The sequence below is a fragment of the Trachypithecus francoisi genome, unplaced genomic scaffold (genome assembly GCF_009764315.1).
Source record: "Trachypithecus francoisi isolate TF-2019V2 unplaced genomic scaffold, Tfra_2.0 Lachesis_group4, whole genome shotgun sequence".
NCBI lineage: Eukaryota > Metazoa > Chordata > Mammalia > Primates > Cercopithecidae > Trachypithecus > Trachypithecus francoisi.
Window position 1 is genome coordinate 7472270 of NW_022681469.1, and position 15363 is coordinate 7487632.

The 15363-nt window shown below is 47.7% G+C and overlaps 1 long non-coding RNA gene across 1 annotated transcript; it reads left to right on the plus strand.

Moving 5' to 3' along the window:
* Positions 1–8332: 8332 nt before the first annotated feature.
* Positions 8333–12494, plus strand: LOC117073002. Its single transcript, XR_004433054.1, has 3 exons — positions 8333–8478; positions 10869–11095; positions 12013–12494. It is a non-coding gene; the product is annotated as an uncharacterized LOC117073002 (long non-coding RNA).
* The last annotated feature ends 2869 nt before the right edge of the window (positions 12495–15363 follow it).

A 15363-nucleotide genomic window follows, 5' to 3' on the forward strand; every position in this document is an offset into this window, starting at 1 on the left:
ACTGTAATGTCATCTTTGAAAGAACCAAGAAAATCTTGCCTTTCAAGGATGGAGCTCTCTCCAACGTAGCTCACAGGAAATTAAGCACTGCTTTCAACGAAGACAGGGGTGTGTGTAAATTCTGGTTTCACCACCTACTAATTGCATGCCCTTGGGGAAGCGAATTAGCCTCATTAAGTTTATTTCCTTTCTTTGTAAAACTGGGAAAATATTGCTTACATCATGTGCAAGTTGCTCTAAGAGTGAAATGGGCACTAGTAGAGTGGCACATTCCTGGATTCATTTTTAAGAAATGACGGTATTCCAGATCAAGAATTTGCTCCGCTTACGCCTATACTGCCAGCACTTCGGGAGGCCAAGGCGAGCGGATCACGAGGTCAGGAGATCGAGACCATCCTGGCTAACACGGTGAAACCCCGTCTCTACTAAAAAAAAAAAATACAAAAAATTTGCCGGGCATGGTGGCAGGCACCTGTAGTCCCAGCCACTCGGGAGACTGAGGCAGGAGAATGGCATGAACCCGGGAGGCGGAGCTTGCAGTGAACTGAGATTGCGCCACTGCACTCCAGCCTGAGTGACAGAGCAAGACTCCGTCTTAAAAAAAAAAAAAAAAAGAATTTGCTCCATAAATGTTAGTTTGTTTTTCCTTTCCCCTAAACAAGGGAGAAAGGAATTCGTTTCATGATTACTGTCCTGTAGAAGAGATGGTGATTCATATTGGTGCCCCAGTCACTAAAATTATTTGGAGAAAGATATTTCTATGTATATATGTGTATACAAATATAAAAACATATATTGTATACAAATAACACATATATAAATACATGTTAGGTGTGTGTATGTTTATTATACTATATTCCGGTTTGTAAAAGGGATTTGCATAAGTTTAAGAAAAAAACAACAAGACAGTTAAAAATCATGCAGTCATTTAAATACTTTTATTCTCTGCTGGTGGGAGTGCCAATCAGCATAACATTTCTGAAATGCATTTTGTTATATCAAGAGTCTTAAAATGTTTATTTTGACCACTTCTAGAAATCTATTCTAAGTAAATATTAAAAGTCAAATGAAACTGTTTTAAAATAGTTTATTATAAACATCATTTTAACAACAAAATTAGGAAACTGCCCATACGCTCAACAGTGAAGAGAAAAGGTAAATAAATAATTGGAAATGCTATAATATCCAGTGAAAAATCAGGACACAAATTTTGTATATAGTATGACCGCAACTATGTGTAGCTATAGAGACACACACAAAAAAGACTGGATATTATCACCTATAATTTTACCATTTCTTTGTGTGATTCAGTATTTTCAAATTTTAGAAGGTTACTTTCATAAAAGAAAATATAAACATAATATTAAAACAACAACAAAAAATAGTTTCTGTGAGAGAGGTAAGAAAAGATCAATGCCTTCCCAGATGTTGACCCCCCCAGCCTGTTTCAGACGTCATCCTGTTTGAGCTAACTGCGGCATCTGATGCTGCGGACCATTCCTGCTTTCAGGAATCCTTTTCCTGTGATGTCTGCAGCCCTTGGCTGTGCGAGAAGAGTGCTGTGATTGATTGACAATGCCTGCCATGGGCATGGAGAGCAGGAATGGGGTCATGTGCACTACACACTTGCCATCTTTGCTCTACGTTTCCCCTGATAATTGCCCTCATTCCCAAGACATCACTTTTCATGTTCATGCCAATGATTCAAGCCTACATCCCGGCATCTTTCCCTCTCTCACCTCCTTACCCATCTATTCCGCTCCATCTAGTCTTGCTATTAGGTGTCTTGAACTTCACAGGTACAAACTGAACTTTCTTCCCTTTCTCTTCCTACTCAGAACCTTCCCCCTTTTCTCTCTTCCCCCATTATGCCAGCACTCACCTGGTTTTTAAAGGTCAAAACCTTTAAAGGTAAAACCTGGCATCATTCTTATCTTTTTCCATCTTTTCCTCCCAACCCACTGAGTCATGGAGCCCTAGGTGCGACCTCAGAAATGGGCTCGTATGGAGCCACCCTGGTCCAGCCTGCATCACTTCCGCATCCACCTATTCCAGCAGCTGCCAAACTGCCTTCTCCCTGTTTCTTTCCTCCTCCACTTTTGTTGCCAGGGTTATGGTCTCATCATCGAAGTAGAGACTCATTTGCCTGCCTGAAGTCCTCTGTTGCCACCCTTGGCCTGCTGCTGGGTCACTTACTGTACTTCCCCCATGGCCCCTGTGCCACCTGCTCCCTTGTCCCGCATTGCAGTGGCTCACGTCCCCGGCTGGGTGCCTTTCTGCCTGCAGTGCCTCTTGTCCTCCTATCCCAGATTTAGTTCGGAGGCCTCTTCTTGGAAACGCCGCCCCAGTGTCCGCAGTTGGACGTCCTCTGTGTCCTGCCGGGTGTTCCCCGCAGTCCCCCGTTACCTGGGCTGCTGTCCGTGTTCCGTGTCTGGGCCCTAGTGGACCGTGGCTCCTCCAGGAGGCACCCGTGTCCCCACACCTCGGGAGACCACGGGGCTAACAGCGTGCTCCTAAAAAAAATGTTGCTGAGGTTGGGCGCGTTGGCTCATGCCTATAATCCCAGCACTTTGGGAGGCCAAGGCAGGTGGATCATGAGGTCAGGGGTTCGAGATCAGCCTGGCCAAGATGGTGAAACCCCATCTATACTAAAAATACAAAAATTAGCCAGGTGTGGTGGCACACGCCTGTCGTTCCAGCTACTTGGGAGGCTGAGGCAGGAGAATCACTTGAACCCGGGAGGCGGAGGTTGCAGTGAGCCAAGATTGTGCCACTGCCCTCCAGCCTGGGTGACAGAGCAAAACTCCATCTCAAAAAACAAAAAACAAAAAAAACAAATCAACAACAACAAATGTTGCTGAGTGAATGAATGAGAACAGAGGGGGTATTTTCACCAGAACCTGAGAAAACAGTGCCTTTGCATTTGAGCATTCCATGTGTGCGATATTCCTGGTAGTTCTGAAAGATGGGAAGCAGAAGGGATGACACAGTTCCCATTGTCTAGTCCCGTGTTAGATCTTCGGGAGGAAGAACTGTTTTCGGCCTTAGGGCCCAGGGGCGCTTCCTCATTTGAATCCCCTCGTCCAACACCCTCGCCCCAACATCCAGGGCTAGCCCAAGGAAGGTCACTCGGGGAAGTGTGGGCGATGATGACAGGGATAAAAACACCAGTCCTGGCTGAGTGTGGTGGCTCAGGCCTGGAATCCCTGCACTTTGGGAGACTGAGGTAGGCAGATCACTTGAGGTCAGGAGTTTGAGATCAGCCTGGCCAACATGGAGAAACCCCACCTCCACTAAAAATACAAAAATCAACCAGCTGTGGTGGTTTGCACCTGTGATCCCAACTACTCGGGAGGCTGAGGCAGGAGAATCGCTTGAACCCAGGAGGCGGAAGTTGCAGTGAGTTGAGATGGTACCACTGCACTCCAGCCTGGGTGACAGAGCGAGACTCCATCTTAAAAAACAAAAACAAAAACTAAACACTGTTCCTTGTGTTTTAGTCCCTGTCCAGAGGATCCCTGAGATCCCAGCATCCAAACACCTCCCTCCACCTGATGGGGCCCCTGGGTAGCACAAACGCTCTCCCTGGCAGTCCTTGAAGCTTCCTGGGAGCTGCAAGGAGGTGTGGGGTGGCAGGTGGCAGGTGGTGATATCGTCCCTCCCCTCTGCTATTTTCCTCCATGCCCCACCCCTCCTGTAGATGACCACATTGCCCCGGCTCAGAAATGCACCTCTGGTGTAGATTTACTTATTTTTATGGCAATAGTACTTTAAATATGCAAATGCAAAGTACTTTAAGTATGTGAAAGGTTGAACTCCTTGTAGTTAACCAGGGAAACATATGTACAAACAAAACCTCAAATCCTGTAGAGCGGAATAATTTAATGTGGGGGATGATCCTCTTTGGCTGAAACACAATCTCTAAAGTTTGTTTTAATAGGGAAAAAATAATGCAGTCATAGGTCTGGTTTAATATTTAATCTGCTTTAGTATTTTTAGCTTTAGTAATAATATAGATAATGTCTTTTCATATCAGTATATTGTGCAAAATGTCATGATTAACGTAAGGGCTTTGTTAGTTGGTTTAGATTCATCACACCTTGTATTTAACCAGATTCTGCTACCAGGCAACCTGAAATGTCAATTTAAGTGAGATATCATTACACACTGTAAAACCATTGCTCACATAAAGTTAGCAAAAGGGTGATGTTGTTGTCTACATTAAAAAATATCTAGTTTAATACTGCCAGGCTCAGGAATAGAAATTAAAATTGGTTATTAATCCTGGTAGAAAGAAAAAAAAAAGTCTCAGTTCAGCATAGGCCGTGGAAGGAAAGCAATGAACGCTGGAAATGATGCATTTGTGCAATTCCAAGCATGGTCTGACCATAACTTGGGCTTTCTTACTGTCATTTTCACTTTGTCTTCACATTAAAGTATCCAAACTGCGGGGAAACGTGCATTTGCTCAGTGATGTTAATATCATTGGACTTTACTTGCTGCAAACCTTTATGTACATGTTACACCGCTCTTTTCTCATTAGCTCGTGAAAGATAAAACAGACTGTCACTCCAACACAGGGCGTCAAAGTCTCAACATGTGTTAATCATTTAAGAAAGTGATTTTAACTATGAAAATAGCTGTGAATTGCAAACTATGACTGCAAAAGAAGAGTTTTATCTTTATAATTATCAAATAATTTAACATGACTATAGTATGGTTTGTCGTGACTCCTGTGTGTCAGGGGACAGTTCCAGGGAGGTGACACGGGCTCAGAATAAAATCTTATCCAGTGTCACTGGATGGACAGCAGCGCCCCAGCACCTTCCTGGGTGAGCCTCTGTGCCTGCCACTACTTCTGGAGGAGCCCTGGCCAAGCCAGACTGAGGTCCCAGCTCCACCTTCTCCTTATGCAGACCTCAGGTGATGGAGCAGTTGACCTCACGAATACAGGTGGAAGTGCTCTGTGAAGCAAAGGGACAGGTGGAGCCTGTAGACCCTCTGCCTCACTCCTTCTTGCACGGGCAAGGCAAGCGGTGGGGAAGGAAGCTGGTCTCACCAGAGAGGGTCATCTTCCTAGGGACTCACAGCTGACAAGAAACTCCCTGTTATAGGTCATGGAGCTGTGGAAACCCCAGCACTGATTTAGAAAGCAACAGAGATGTCAAAAGAAGGACACTGTTAGGGCAGTGGGTTCAGGCCCTGATCTACCTTGTACCTCCCTGACTGCCAGTGTAATATCTTAGAGTGGGGAATGAATGGAGAGCAATTCCCCTCTGGCCATGGTGCCAAGTGGAGATACAGTGATGATTCTGAGATTACTCAAGACTTTCCTGTTCAAAGTGTGTGTTCAAGGGCCAGGCACGGTGGCTCACACCTGTAATCCCAGCACTTTGGGAGGCCAAGGTGGGCAGATCACATGAGGTCGAGGGTTCAAGGCCAGCCTGGCCAACACGGTGAAACCCCATCTCTACTAAAAATACAAAAATTAACCAGGCGTTGTGGCAGGCACCTGTAATCCCAGCTACTCAGCTACTTGGGAGGTCGAGGCCGGAGAATCGCTTGAACCGGGGAGGTGGAGGTTGCCGTGAGTCAAGATCACGCCACTGCACTCCAGCCTGGGCGACAGAGTGAGTCTCCATCTCAAAAAAACCAAACCAAACCAAAACAAAATTAAACAACTCAAAAAACAAAGTAGGTGTTCAAGGAATTAGTCTCAAAGGAGCATTCAACCCAGCACAGTTTTGACAAAGTCAAATAAGAGTAGCTCCCATCTTGTCGTGTGCCAGGCACTACGCTAAGCACTATAAGTCTTGGTTTATCCTCCCATTTAACAGTGTTTGGGTGCCTATTGCTGTGTACAAACCATCCCAAATCTCAGTGGCTGAAAAGAGCTATTCAGTTCGCCCCAGGATTCTGAAGGTTGACTAGATTCAGTGGGACATTCTTCTGTCCCACGTGGTGTTCACTGAGGCTGCGGCCACCTGGGGACTGTCCTGCACTGCTCACTTGGGTCTGGAGCCCTGGCAGGGACAGGTGGAAGGCCAGGCTGTGCTGGGATTTGGGGATGGCTGGGCCTCTCCCTCTTCTACACACCTCTCCATGTAGTGTTTTTACCTGGAGGTAGAGAAGCAGGGCAGACAGTCTTCTTCCTCAATGGTGCAGAGCTTCCCAAAGTACAAAAATAGAGGCCACCAGGTTTTCTTATGGCCTAGACTGGGAGCGGCACAGCATCATTCTGCCACTTTCTATTGGCAAAGTGAGGCACAGGGCCAGCCGAGATGCAGAGTGGGAGGAGCCACACAGGGACGTGGAGCACAGCTGGGGTGGTGGTCACCCAAGGAGGCAGAGGCTCAGGAAGATGGAGTCACTTGAGTTCACATAGCTGCTGACTGATCTATTGCCAAGATTCACGATTCAAATTCAGGTCAGCCAAACTTCAAACCCAGATTCTTCCCTGCTGCTAAACCGATCATAACCCAGGACACACAAAAAAGAGGGGCAGAGGCTAAACCGCGTCACAAAAGCTAAGAGCCATCCTGAACCAAGGCTTGCAAGTCATGCTGAGCCAACATTTAAAATAGATTTTAGTTATGCTCAGAAAAACAGGAACAAGAAACAAGAGGCTCCCTGCTTGGGACAGATGGTGAAATTTAACAGATGAAAAAACAGAGCTGCCGAACTCTTATTTGGCTTCTATTCTATCAAGGATCATTATCTTCAAACCATGAAGGGCAGAGCAAACATCAGTCTGAGGGAGGCCATGTTATGCATAGACTCTGAGTCAGAAGTCCTGGGTTTTGCTCAGCTCTGCGTGGCCAGCTGCTTTAATGCAGGAAACCCACACTTGTCCTCCAAGATGGTGTCTGGCGCTCACAGGAGAAAATAAAAACAAGCACACAGGCCATCTGAAGGTTAAACAAGATGACGTTGTGATAATGAGATAGCTCAGATCTAGCACAGAGCTACACTCAACCAATGTTCATTTTTATTGAGGCAGTCATGTGACCATCTGATTTGAACAAATTTGATTTCAGAGGGTGAAGGCAGTAATATATACAGAAGACATTGATGGATGTATGGTGTGCTTTAAAGAAATGCAGGAGGCCGGGTGTGGTGGCTCATGCCTGTAATCCCAGCACTTTGGGAGGCCAAGGCAGGTGGATCACTTGAAGTCAGGAGTTTGAAAATAGCCTGGCCAACATGGTGAAACCTGTCTCTACTGAAAATACAATAATTAGCTGAGCATGGTGGTGCACACCTTGTAGTCCCAGCTACTTGGGAGGCTGAGGCATGAGAACTGCTTGAACCCTGGAGGTAGGTGGAGGTTGTGTTGAGCCGAGATTGTGCCACTGCGCTTCCAGCCTGGGCAACAGAGCGAGACTCTGTCTCAAAAAAAAAAAATAAAATAAAGAATGCTGGAAAACAGCAAAAGTGTCGGAAAACTAAAGACAAGCAACTGTGGTCCTGAGTTCCAAAAGAGGCAGGTGTTTCAACAAAATATAGACCAAAACAATTGATTTTCATCCTGGACAAGGTTCTAGATGTAAATCATGATAGTAACCATACAACAAAAATCTCACAGTCATTAAAAATCATGTTGAAAAAACGTATTTCATGATAAGACTGTTCTCACCATAACAAGTTGTAAAACTGATGGCAGAACAATATGTACGCTATTATCTTAATTTGGATTAGAAAAACTTGTAAATGTGCCTCTCACAAAACAACAGTCCAAAGATCCAAGGCCATCCCTTTAATCCCTCTGCAGACCGGCTTTTCCTCTTTCTTTGTTCACAGGACGTCTGTCCATCGAGACTGGCTGGGCTTTCTCCAGTCTTGACCGGGCACCTAGGAGAGGGCAGCTGGCTGGCCTGGTTGACCTTTGATCTCTACTCCAGCCCAATCGGTTATAGGCAGTTGGTGCAAACGTGCGTGCTGGGCCCACCCCTGTGATTTGGGGGACAGTTATCAGAGAAGATGAGGGGTCATGAGTTGGCCACATACCCCCAAAGGTGACCATTATACAAAGCTGGCAACACACATGACAAAACAACAAAAATTACCCACAATCGCACACACCAGGTGCCTATTCACCAGGGGTCCAGGAGGAAATAGTTGGCGCTCATAATTTACGTAATTTGAGGAGAGATTCATGAAGGGATTGTTTACGAGTGTAGGGAGCCCCAGAGGATGGTGCAGTGTCCTGGAGCTGGTGACAGCAAGGCACCTCAGTTCCCCCAGCCTGAGGAGGTGAAGGGAGCAGCTCCCAGAGCCTGTAGGACCTGCCAGCAGTGGCCAGGGGACACAGCAGCACTGAGGCCACCGCAGGGAAGGAACGGGGAGAACACATTCCCAACTTCCGTCTTCCTCATCCCTCGGGTCAGTGGCCCAGGGGTGCCGTCCACCGGTCCAAGCCCACCAGAATCCAGAGGTCAAGGTGCCCGTTGAGGCAGCTCATGCATCTGCAGACAGAAGGTATTCAGTACATCTAACGACCTTCAGCAGAATTTTGGTTTATAAAAATCCTAAGGGGTCTCAGATTTAGATCCTGTTTCCCAGCCAGCCATTTTCACAGAGCATCATATTGGGAACACGTTTTTCATGTCTCCAGAAATTAAATGACTCATTAACATTCTTCCATGGGGTCGTGACAATGAGCTGTTCTCTTATTTAGCAGTTGGGTCATTTCCAAGTTTCACCCCGACATCTTCAGGTTTGGTAATGGTCTGCTGTAGAACACCACGTCCTCGCTTTCCCCACAGACTTGCCACTTGGCATTGTAATTGTCTGCTGTCTGTCTGCCTCCTTCTAGACTGTCTTGCCCTTGAGTTCCTTTGTCTCTGTAGCCCAGCTCCTAACAATGCCTGGCACAGAATAGGCACTTAAGAAATATTTGCGGAACACAAGAAAATGAACGAATAACAAGATAGCAAGTGAAGGCTGGATCCTGGCCCAGGGGTGTGAATTTCTCTCATCTTTGATGTACACCCCAGGGTGCCAAGGAAAGTGCCAGAATGTGCCACCCCAGCTTGGTGTTGAGGCAACAGGCTGCAAGGGAAAGAGGTCGGGCTTCGCTCTTATACTTCCCAGGTTTTCAGAGCACGTTCCTTAATATCTCTGCCTCTCGGTTCCCTCTTTGCATAACAGGGGCACAGGTTCTTACAGGTTTAGCCCCGTATTTCTAATCCTCACAGCTCTGTCGCTATTATTCTCTTCCCTTTTTCAGTAGCATTATTACCCAAGAATATGTTAGGCAATTGTGTCGAGATAGAAAAGGGAAAAATACCAGAAAAGAAGGTCAAGCTAAGTGCTCTATTAAGAAAAGTGCAAGATGACAATGGAGAGAAACCAAAGGGCAGAGGCACCAGCAGGAGACAGGGAGCTGGAACGGTGACCGAAGACTCCCAGAACCAAGACAAATGCACATGTCAGATTCCCCTCGAATTCCTGCATTCTTTGTTTTTTTTTCCCTGAGACAGAGTCTTGCTTTGTTGCCCAGGCTGGAGTGCAGTGGCATGATCTCTGCTCACTGCAGCCTCCGCCTCCCTCCTTGATTCAAGTGATTCTCCGGCCTCAGCCTTTCGAGTAGCTGGGACTACAGGCACCCGCCACCACACCCGGCTAAGTTTTGTATTTTTATTAGAAACAAGGTTTCACCATGTTGGCCAGGCTGATCTCAAATTCCTGACCTCATGATCTGTCCACCTCTACCTCCCAAATTGTTGGGATTACAGGGATTACATTACAGGTGTGAGCCTGCGCCTGGCCGAATTCCTACAGATTTTTGATTGGTCAATAGTTAACAAATCTGCTTCTTGGAGAAGTCTTGATGCACCTGAGAAAATCTTATCCAGTGACAGGTTTTTATATTTCAAGCTGAATAATCATAATAAAACAAGTGAAACTGCTGCCAGCTTAAGAGGAAGAGTTGGCGGGGCCTCACCAATTTTCACTGCTTCTGTGATAACAGTAAACTATTGGAACCTCTGTTTCTTTTATTTATTTTTTATTTCTGGAGACAGGGTGTCACTCCAGTTGCCCAGACTAGAGTGCAGTGATGCAATCTCGGCTCACTGCAGCCTCGACCTCCTGGGCTCAGGTGATTCTCCCACCTCAGTCCCTATTTCTGTTAAACTTTTCTTTCTGTGTCTAGCTCCTTCATTCCCATTTCTTTTTTTTTTGAGGCGGAGTCTCGCTCTGTCGCCCAGACTGGAGTGCAGTGGCCGGATCTCAGCTCACTGCAAGCTTCGCCTCCCGGGTTTACACCATTCTCCTGCCTCAGCCTCCCGAGTAGCTGGGACTACAGGCGCCCGCCACCTCGCCCGGCTAGTTTTTGTGTTTTTAGTAGAGACGGGGTTTCACTGTGTTAGCTAGGATGGTCTCGATCTCCTGACCTCGTGATCCGCCCGTCTCGGCCTCCCAAAGTGCTGGGATTACAGGCTTGAGCCACCGCGCCCGGCCCATTCCCATTTCAAGTTGAATTTCAAACTCTCAGAGGAATGGTCTATTTCCAGTCGGCCCTCCCTGAAAGTAAGTTTAGGTGTTTCCTGGGCGCCTCCTCCCAGACAGGTCTAGAATTCTGGGCTCTGGTCCTCCTGGCTCTGCGAGGCTGCCGGAAGCTCTGTGTGGCCTCTTTGCAGCTTCCCTCTTCTTGGTTTCTTGGCCTCTCACCATTGTGTGCAGGAAGGACTTAGCCAATGCCTGGGAGCCTGGATGGTGGACAGACAACAGGCCGGCTTCCCTTGCCTCAGGGATCTTGGCCCTCCAGTCCTGGCAATGAAAGTTGACTTTCTTTCCTTTGCCTTTTATTTCCTCCCATTTGGAGTTGGGGGTGGAAGTCAAGTAAGCCACATGTTTTCTTCCAGGAGAACAGTTTCCCCCTGGAGTTCTGTGTGCTGCCTCAGCCTTACGATTCCTATTCTTCAGCTCCACCAGCCTTAGCCACCTGTTCACACCACTGACACTAGATTTTGTTACAACCAAGCCCTGTACCACCTCTGAAACCTCAATTCCCAGCATCCGCTGCCATCGCCTTTTGTCCTCCCAACTCACTGGCTCTGCACTCCCACGTCAACCATCCCCCCCAACCCAGGTGAGGCTCCCCTCCCCAGCCCGTGTATTCCCACTCCCCAGCATTCCTGCTATCACCTCCTGCCTCGTCAAGCCCCAGTTTCACTCTGACTGCTGCTTCACAAATCCCCTAACCTCCCTTGCTCGTTTCTCCCTCTGACACATAGCCTCAATGATGATCGAGCCCAGCCACTTCTCATGCTACATTAGTTGCTGGACATGGCTGGAGAAACTTCCAAATCAGTTTCGAATGGGTGCTTGACCCAGCTGCACTTCCCAGCTCTCAGTTGATGACCTCACCAAAGCTGACAGATAAAATATGTGCTATCAGGCTGGGCGCAGTGGCTCACACCTGTAGTCCCAACACTTTGGGAGGCTGAGGGGGGCAGATCACTTAAGGTCAGAAGTTTAAGACCAGCCTGGCCAACATGGTGAAACCCCATCTCTACAAAAAATACAAAAATTAGCTGGGTGTGGTGGCTTACGTCGGTAGTCCCAGCTGCTTGGAAGGCTGAGGCAGCAGAATTGCTTGAACCTGGGTGGCGGAGGCTTCAGTGAGCTGAGATTGCGCCACTGCACTCCAGCCTGGGTGACAAAGCCAGACTCCATCTCAAAAAAAAAAAAAAAAGGGGGCTCACCATCTTCCGGACCTCAGTCCCACCAACATCCTGCCTGTGTCACCAGGGAGCTCCTTCTCTGTCCTCTACACACTGGGACCTCAACGTCCTGTACTTGGGACCTCAACGTCCTGTACTTGGGTTTCATCTCTGTCTATACCCCATCCCTAGCTAACTGTTCAGGATTGAATAGTGTCCTTCCAACATTCCTGTCCACCAGAACCTGATTTGGAAATAGGGTCTTTGCACATGTAAGCAGGTTAAGATGAGGTCATTCTGGAGCTGGGTGGACCCTCATCCAGTGACTGGTGTCTTCATACAGGAGGGAGATTTGGACATACACAGAGGGGAAAAGGCCATCTGATGACAGAGGCAGAGATGGAGGGACGCAACTGCAGGCTGAGGACTTCCAATGATGCATAAGACGGACCAGAAGTTGGAAGAGGCCGGGAAAGATTCTCTTCTAGAGCTTTCAGAGCGGGTGTGCTCCTGCTGACACCCAGTCCTGGACTTCCAGCCTCCATAATTTTGAAAGCATAAGCAGCTGTTGTTTTACATCCCCCAGGTTTTGCACTCTGTTATGACAGTCACAAGAAACCAACACAGTAATCCTTTGACTTCTACCATCTCTGCACTGATGATACTGAAAATACATAACTCCACTGCTTTCCTTGTATCTGAGTTCCAGAGAGGACTACAAACCATTTGCTCAGCATCACCCTTTGGATATCAAAAGGTGCCTCAAACTTACCATGGCCCAAGGAGAACTCCTGAATGCCCCTAAATCTGCCCCCTGCAAGCCTTCTCCCTGCTCAGTAAATAAAACCCATGTAATTTCTCAGGCAAAACTCATCATGTTCTCTCCTACTTTACTTCTATCATCTTTCTTTTCTTTTTCTTTTCTTTGCTTTCATTCTTTGAGATAGGGTCTAGCTCTGTTGCCCAGGCTGGAATATAGTTCCCCAATCACAGCTCACTGAAGCCTTGACCTCCCAGGCTCAAGGGATCCTTCCACCCTATCCTTTCAAGTAGCTGGAACTACAGATGCACGCCATCACAGCCAGCTAATTTAGTTGTTTTTTGTAGTGACGGGTTTCACCATGTTGTCCAGGCTTGTCTTGAACTCCTGGACTCGAGTGGTTCACTTGCCTTGGCCTCCCAAAGTGCTGGGATTACAGGTGTGAATCACTGTGCCCAGCCACGATATAAAGCTAGAACCTCAGTGCAGGTCCCCATCAGCCCTGGCCTGGACCATCATCTCTCACCTGCACAACTTCCTGTGTCCCAGCTTCTGCTTGGACTCCTCACATACAGGGCGTCCCGCATGCAGCTGCTGGGGCGGCTGTTCTGTGGAGGAAATTGGAGTGTGCCTCTCCTGACCCAGAGGTGAAAGGTACGTACTTGCCAAAGGACAGCGGCCCTGAGCTGCTACTTCCTGCTGTCCCCACTACCAGCCTGGCCTTCCCGCTGACTCTTGCCTAGGGTTAAGCTGGTTCTGACGGCCCGTGTGGGAGACCACACTCCTGTCCCATTGGGGGATGAGAGACAAAGTGCAGCTCTCCTATTTAAATAAACTCCTGAGGCCGGGTGCGGTGGCTCATGCCTGTAATCCCAGTACTTTGGGAGGCTGAGGTGGACAGGTCGCCTGAGGTCAGGAGTTCAAGACCAGCATGGTCAACATGGTGAAACCTCATCTCTACTAAAAATATAAAAATTAGCCAGCCATGGTGGTGCGTGCCTGTAATCTCAGCTACTTTGGAGGCTGAGGCAGGAGAATCGCTTGAACCCAGCAGGCGGAGCTTGCAGTGAGCCGAGATCATGCCACTGTAGTCCAGCTTGGGTGACAGAGCAAGGCTCTGTCTCAAAAAAAAAAAAAAAAAAGCTCCTAAAGAAGTACCGCCAATGCTTCCCGGTGGCGAACACTCATCCAGCACCTCTTTGGACAGTAACAGCTATTCTCTTCACAATTGTATTTATTTATTTTTTAATTTTAGAGACAGCATCTCGCTCTGTCACCCGGGCTGGAGTGGCCCCAGCATAGCTCAATGCAGCCTCAACCTTTGGGGTCAAGTAATCCTCCTTCCTCAGCTTCCTGAGTAGCTGGGACCACAGGTGCACGTGACTATGCCTGGCTTTATCGTACTTTACAATTTACAGGTTATTTTCACATCTATTGTTTTCTTTTGAATCCAAAAACAGCATTTTATGGTATGAGTCTGTTATCTCCATTGGCCAGATTAGGAAACTGAGGCTCAGAGAGCGGGAAGCGCCGAAGGCAGCTGTGGTTCACTAAACCCTTGCCGTGCCGGCGCGTCAGACGTCCCATTTCATGTTTTCACAGGAAGTCCTGTGGGTGTTGGTTCTGCTTCCAGTGCTTCCCCAGGCAGTTGCTGGTTCTGTTCTTGTCTCTCTGGTCTTTTCTGAGAGGCTCTTCCAGTCCCACAGCTAGAGTAGCCCCTCTGCTCCACGCTTCCACACATCACCTCTGTAGCCCTATCTCTGTCTGATGGGCCCTGCATGTGTTTGCTTAAGTGAGTCTCACTCCTGCTTCTGGAATGCTTCTTGAAGACAGAGGCTCAGCTGTGTTCCCTGCAGCATGTGCACCCGCTAGTCCAGGGCCTGGGCTCTGTTAGATAGAAGGTCCTCAATTATTTATTTATTCACCAGTGAACAAGCCTCAGAGCCTGTTGTGAACAGAGGCTGTGGATCTGGGTTTACCCCTTGACAAATATGCAGTTCCATTTGAGGAAAAGGAAAAAAACTATTTCCTTACCCTGCGCTTTCCCTGGAACTTGACTTCAAGAAGTAGTGCTTTGTCTAAGAGTCTCCCAAACAAATGCAATAAAACCCCAGCAGCTGTGCACAGCCAAGGGCGTTCCTGCCATGCCTGGGGCTAGCTGTGCCCAAGCAGTCCAACCACACCTTCTCCACCAGCATTGGGAATGGGTGTAGAACCCCAAAGGGAGAATACTTCCGTTGTGAACACACCGTCTCTTCTAGGCTGAGCAGGGTCATTATCTAGAATTTACAAGGTGCTGGCTGTTTACACAGTACTTTGTTCTATTTTACTAAGGTAGCAAGGTCTAGAGCAAACATTCACACGCAGATACAAAAGTTGAATCAGAAAACCCTGGATTTATTCCCAGGTTTGCTGCTGACTTAGGGGATTTTTCTAAAGGTCATCTGACTTCTTGATGCCTGTAGAGTGAAACTTGCCCTTGCTTTACTACACAGAGATGTTGCAAAACTAAACGAGATGTTGGTGAAATGTCTCAGACACGTGGAATAATAGGGTGGACTTTATTCCCCAGTGCATTGTCACCTAAGATATCTGTTTCACTAAATCCACTGTGAGAAGAGGAAGCTAAAGCAACCATAATGGGCCTTCAGCCCTGGGGGGGCCCTTGTCCCCTGGTAAGTCCAGAGCTTTCCTGGGTATTCCTCAAGCCTTGCGGCAGAAAAATAGGCCCTCAGGACTGTCAGTATCTTGCAACCCACCCTAGCCACGCTGCTGGGGATTTTTCATATCTGGAGGGAAGCCCCTGTGTGTTCTCTGCTTCTGGCCAAGGCGCTAGTCCCCATCCCAATTGTCCTTAGGTTTCTAGAAAACACAAAAGCCACAGGGGCTTACTGGCTCTCCCATCCCTCCCCGAAGCAAAAAGTAAAAAGAGAG